Source organism: Sorex fumeus, unplaced genomic scaffold, assembly GCF_029834395.1.
Source record: "Sorex fumeus unplaced genomic scaffold, SorFum_2.1 ptg000091l, whole genome shotgun sequence".
NCBI lineage: Eukaryota > Metazoa > Chordata > Mammalia > Eulipotyphla > Soricidae > Sorex > Sorex fumeus.
The window spans coordinates 3,496,498-3,503,141 of NW_026606148.1; positions in this window are offsets into that span (position 1 = coordinate 3,496,498).

Consider the following 6,644-nt stretch of genomic DNA (forward strand, 5'->3'; position numbering starts at 1 on the left):
CATTTCCTATAAACTTCTCCCAACTTGTTTTCCTCACTCTCACAATGAGATCACTTTTATTCTAAATACTATGTCTTATTTCCCAACTGTTTCAGTATTATTCTTATCAAATATATGTATTCCCACAATATACTGTTTCATTTCAGTGAGTTTTAAACTTAACAACAAATATATATATGTGTGTGTGTGTGTGTGTGTGTGTGTGTGTGTGTGTGTATGGGCTGGAGCGATAGCACAGCCATAGGGTGTTTGCCTTACAAGTGGCCAACATGGCCGACCCGAGTTCGATTCCTCCACCCCTCTCGGAGAGCCTGGCAAGCTACCTGTGACGTATTCGATATGCCAAACACAGTAACAACAAGTCTCATGATGGAGACGTTACTGGGCCCGCTCGAGCAAATCGATGAACAATGGGAGGACCGTGACCGTGACTGTGATATATATATATATATATATATATATATATATATATATATATATATATATCACAGAACGTACCACTTGCCCCTTGAAGTTGTGCTGTATTCACTCGTGTTGTCTGGTCGATCTTATTTCTTCTACTCTCCTGTGGGGAGAGAAAAATTACTTAAGGGCTCAGTAAATATTGGCAATTATTTTCAGCTCTGAATCAGATCCTGCCATCCCTCCTCCCGCGCTGTCACCACCCTCTCAGAAGCTGGTGTCCATCGTCCGTGAACTCCCATTTTCCTCTTAGATCATAAGGACCCTTGTCTTCTACCTAGAACTGCTGTCTGGAACAGGAGTAGATTGTTGTGTACCCGCCCTGTCCATTTGGTTTCCATCCTTCCTCCCCAAGAGACACCCCTACTACAGAGCCAGCGGGATCCCACTGGCGAGATGAGACCCAAGCAAGTCACAGGTAGGAAGAGTGAATTGGCTGTTTTTTAATGCATTCAGCGAGAATTATCTGAAGAGCACATATTGACAAGGCTGTTATGCAAATGTGGGGCCATGGCAGCGCATTATTGGCATTCTTATTAGTCAGCACTGCTGCACTGCTGCCTGCCCCAGCTCCCTGCCCCCTCCTCTCCCTTCCATTCTCTCACCGATGATGGTGCTAGTCAAAAAACTGCAGACTCTCATCCTCTGTGGAGTCATGGATGGGTAAGAAACAGCTGGGAGGTAGCCTCCTGTGTAGCCTGAATACAGAAACAGTAAATAAAGCAGGGACTCTGGGGCCTAGCCTGTTCCCTTTCCAGTGACCGCTGTGAGCCCGAGAGCAAACTTGGGGAGTGACCCTTATTCATTTGGCCCCGTTCCCTCCCAGGCAATTATTGTAGCCAAGCTCTGACACCGAATTCTGATTGATTCTGGAAGGTTAAGCAAGAAAATGAAGGCATCATAATAGTGTAGCCAGAAAGGTAAGCCTGCTTTATGTTCATGCACTGATTCGAAGAAAAAGGCAGTCTGCCAACACTTCCTGCCAGGATTTCTAACTTCTATCACATTTTTAAAATGCTGATTTTGACCTTTCTCCCCCCTTTGAAATACATATCCACACTTCTGATTAAAGACTAGAAGGTTGTACTCCTCTGTCTGCTCTCTCCAAATGGATTACACTTTTTCTTGAGTTCTTGAGTGCCAATAGAGGGCGGGAATGGGGTCGGGGGGGGGGGGGGGGATAATGTGTTTGAACACTGGCATTAAAACACAGACTTAGCAGGCAGAGGGTCCCTGTTGAGAAGTTTTCTTTCATTCTTCCACAAACATCTCAACTCTCAATGTTTGTCTGTTGAAATATTTGCAAGAAGCCCTGAATTCAGGAAACACACCTGTGGGAATGGGCAGAACCCATCACCAGCAATCCACTCTAATGAGCACAGTGATGGAATTTGAAAAAAGCTGTTTACTGTGGAGGAAGAAATCATTATTTTTAAGGCCTGATGAAAGTCAAAACCATTGATTCACATAACTCGCACATATAGGGTAGACTCATCTCATGACTTTGGTTCTTTGGTTTTACTAGTTCAGGAAACTAATGCCCAAGAACAAAAGAATTGCAGGTGACCGAATGGGTCTTGAAAATTGCTCCCAAGTTCCTCCACTTTTTAATAGGTAATACCAAATGATGATGATCCATGTCACTTGTGATCCTATCTTCAAAACCCTCATCTCCGTTTCCATCAATCACAAACATTTTAAAATTAAAAAATTATTAATTGAGAGAGCATGGTTTAAATAATGCTAATTTGTGTGCTTTTGAAGCTTTTTTGGCTTTTTTATTGTCTTTTTAAATTTTTAATTTTTTAGTAAAGAACTATTGACTATAAGGTTATTGATATTTGAGTTTTAGGCACATAATATTTCAATACCAACCCAAAGTTATTGCACCTATTCCACCATCAAAGTGTCAAAGACCCTGCACCATTGAGGCCATGTCAACTCTGGTTGTCCAGCTCCTCTCCATTGTCTCCACTCCTCCACTTCCATCAGGTCACCTCAGTTCTGTTGTCAGAATCTATTGGTTTGTCCTCATGGGCAAGCATTTATTCCCTTTGTTTTCTGATGTACTGCATATGAGTGAGATTGCCTGGCATTTGTCCTTCTCCCTCTGATTCAGGTTTAGCCTAACGAGAAACCCTCAAATTCCATGCAAGTTGTAGCCAAAGACACGATTTCGACTTTTCATATATCTCAGTGGCTTTCTATTGTGTATATGCAAATAATCTCTTTATCCATGTGTCTGCCACTAAGCATTTAAGCTATTTTCAAATCTTGGCTATTGTAAACAGTTCTATAACGAATATAGATATGCATATATATCTTTTAAGATTGTTTTATTTGTGTTCTTGTGATGTTTGCCAAGGTGGAATTGTTGAGTCAGATGGAATTTCTGTTTTAAGTTTTGGAAAGTCTCCCTTCTGTTTTCCATAGAGGCAGAACCAGAAAAAATTCCCACCATTGGTAAATGAGTTTTCCATTTTCATCCCAGTTATAAACTTTTATATCATTGTGAATTCACAGTGTGGGAGCGTTTGGTGGCCAAGAACCTTTCCCCCTAGCCAGCCAACAGAGACAGACAAATGAAGAAAGGAAGGGGGCCACAAGTTGATTGGTAATCAGTGACCCTTTACTCCAATCTCACAGTGTCAGTTATGTAGAAATCATGAAGGGCGGGGGTATACACATAGGTGTGACTGAACATTATCATAACAATGAACAGATGTAATGCCCATCCTACAGGGGAAATTCTCCTAGGAGATTAATTCAAGGACAAATTCTCATCTGGGGGTTCAGCACTCTAGATTACTAGGAGGGAGATCCAGGAGATCTGGCAGGATTCGATCTAAGGGTGTATTGCTTTCTCCTTTCCTTAGCCAGTTTGAGTCATTTTGATGAACACAATAAAAGATATATTAAGCTTAAAGGGTGACTCTTCCTGGGGATATCTCACTATATATCCCAGACCACAGTCCTTAGGCCAGGTTAGTTTTTCCTAACCCCCTCAGGGTCTTTTTTTAGTTACTTCTTTTTGGGTCATGATAGGGCTGGAATGATAGCACAGCAGGTAGAGCATTTGCCTTGCATGTGGCTGACATGGCTGGTCAGAGTTTGATTCCTCTGCCCCTCTCGGAGAGCCTGGTGACCTACCGAGAGTATCTCGCCTACACGGCAAAGTCCGGCAAGTTACTCATGACATATTCAATATGCCAAACACAGTAACAAGTGTCACAATGGAGATGTTACTGGGCCCATTCAAAGAAATTGATGAACAAAGGGAGGACAGTGACAGTGGTAGTGGGTCATGATAAAGTTTGTTTTATGACCATGCTCTTAACTTATTATCTTCTTATGGTGCTTAGCTTGTCCCTTTTTGATGCCGTGGTAGCTTACGCCTTGCCCTGGGTTCATCCAATCCCTCATCAGGACCCTCCTTTTAGGGGTGTTAGGAAGTAAGGGCAATTGAGGTTTAAGTCAAGTAAATATAATGGATGCCCAGGAGTATATTTTATTTGGAGTCAATTAACTCCCATGTTACAAAAGCATATCATTAACTGTCTTCCTGTGTCTGTACAAAAAAGATAGTGCTAAACCATGCAAAGGACATAAAGGAAGGAGTAAAGCAATATATAGGATTAGGAGTGCCTGGTGGAATTGGGTGTGCCTCGGAAGCACTGTGATGGGTGCAACTCAATAAAACTAAGCTCTCTGTAGGAGGAGGAAGGACAAACCAATGCTATCCAATATATCAGGATCTTCACCCTATCCTACCAAGCCTTCATAATTAAAAGTCCATCTTAAATGAAACTGGAAGATTTCACCAATATTCTGCCTATTCTCTCCTAGCCCAGGGTTCTCAAGAGCTCTGCCAGCAGAATATTCCTCCTTGCCAGAGTAGGCAGGACATTCATCTCGAACTTCCCCACATTGTGATTAGGTGTCAGTATTTGACAATTAGGAAGAAGGAAAAGTGGTACCAATTAGGATCTACAAAAAGATTGGGATAAAAATGAAAATCAAAGTGTATTAAAGACTTGGCTAGCAAACCCAAGGCCTTGAAAGGCAGAGTAGAAAATCTATACAAAACACTCTGTGTTCAGAGATGTTCGTGGTATTTGGCTCCAAAAGAAAAGGAAACAGAAGCAAAGATGAGTAAATGAGATGGCTTTAAATTAAAATGGTTTTGCACAGTGAGAGAGAAATGTCAGTAAAACAAAGAAATCCTACTTAATGGGAGAAAATATTTGCACATCATAAATCCAGCCAGGGGGTAATTTCCAAGCTATATAAAGAACTCACAAAAATTTAATAATAAAAAAATAACCTCATCAAAAAATGGACAAAGAGCTGAATACACCCAGATGATCTATAGACACCTTAAAAATGCTCATCAACACATTATCATTGAATACAGTCAAAACTATAGTGAGATATCAATGCACCCTTGTGAGAATGTCCTATCTCACAAAAACCATAAATAAGGATTGCTGAGGTTGGAGAGACAAAGCAGTCTATATATCTTGGGTGGGAATTTAAACTCACTTGATCCCTTTGGCAATCTGTACAGGGGTTTTAAAAAAATGCTAAAAATATTTCTCATATTATCCAGCAACTTGACTCTTGAGTATCAACCCCCCAAATATAAAAACACTAATTTGAAATGATAAGCACCCTTATATGTTTGTTGCAGCAGTATGTACAATGACTACATTGCGGAAACAATCCAAGTGTCCGACAATAGATGGGTAGATAAAGATGTGGTCTTTAGACACAATGGAATGTTACTTGGCTAAAAGAAAAGATGGAATCCAGCCACTGCTGATAACATGAAGGGAGATGACGGCTGAAATGCTAAGTCAGAAGGATAAGGACAAATATCCCACATGTGGGAATTTTTTTTAAATAAGGGAAAAGACAAAACTAACCCCAAACTAACCCCTGGATTTGAACTAGAGAATAGAGGCTTTAGAGAGGGATTTGGAGGAGTGGGGGAAGGGAGGGAGGGGAGAAGGGACTCAGAAGATGGTGATGGAGGGATTTGGGCACTTCGGTGCTAGGCCTGGTCTGACAACTTGTTCTTGAAGAGGTGCACAAAAGCACTCCTGAAACATATGCAATGATAGAAACCTCTGTTACCTGGATTTTTAAAAAAGAACGAAAGAGGCCAGGAGATAGCTCAGCAGTCAGGTGACATGCACTGTGAAAGGTCTGGGACTGGGTTGTGGAAAGGAAAAAAAAAAAAACAGAGTCCAGAAGGAGAATTAGGCTGAAATGGAGTTTATTGGAAAGAGGGCTCTGGGCGGATCTCACATGCCTCAAGAGGGCCTAATGAAGATCATGCGTGTCCCTGTGTTTTAGACTGGGTTTATGTGGAGTCCTGGAGGGGATGGAGTGGGAGGTGGGGCTGGGAAGTTAACTCAGAACCAGATCCTGTTTCTACCTGGTGGGCATTGGTTGGTGGGCATTGGTTGGCTGGGGCCAAGTTCAGGTAAGCAGTCTTTTGTTGTGGGTTCCAGAAATTCCTGGAAACCAAGGGCATGGTGGGACTGCGTATGCACTCTTTGTTTTATTTATTTTTCTTTTTGGGTCACACCTGGCGGTGCACAGAGGTTACTCCTGGCTCTGCACTCAGGAGTTACTCCTGGCGGTGCTCAGGGGACCATATGGGATGCTGGGAATCGAACCCGGGTCGGCCGCGTGCAAGTCAAACGCCCTACCTGCTGTGCTATCACTCCAGCTCCTGTAAGGTGTTTTTTACTGTAAGTGCCAGCATATTTCCAGTTGAAACAGATAGTTCTCCATGTACCTCAGTGAATGCTTGAGTTTATGTTCTTATTAGTGAGCTCCTTAAAAACTTTTTTTGGCTTTTTTGGGTCATACCCAGCGAAGCACAGGGGTTACTCCTGGATTTGCACTCAGGAATCACTCCTGGAGGTGCTCAGGAGACCATATTGGATGCTGGGAATCGAACCCGGATCGGCCGTGTGCAAGGCAAATGCCCTACCCGCTGTGCTACCTCTCCAGTCCAACTTTTTAATTTATTTATTTATTTTTCCGTGTATTCAGTCTTTGAAGTGTTCATCTCTGTTTTGACCTAACACCGTGCAGGTGTAAGAACTCAAGTTTGATCCCTGGCACTGCATTGTCCCTGAGACTGCTGGGACGGTCCTAGTGATCCCTGC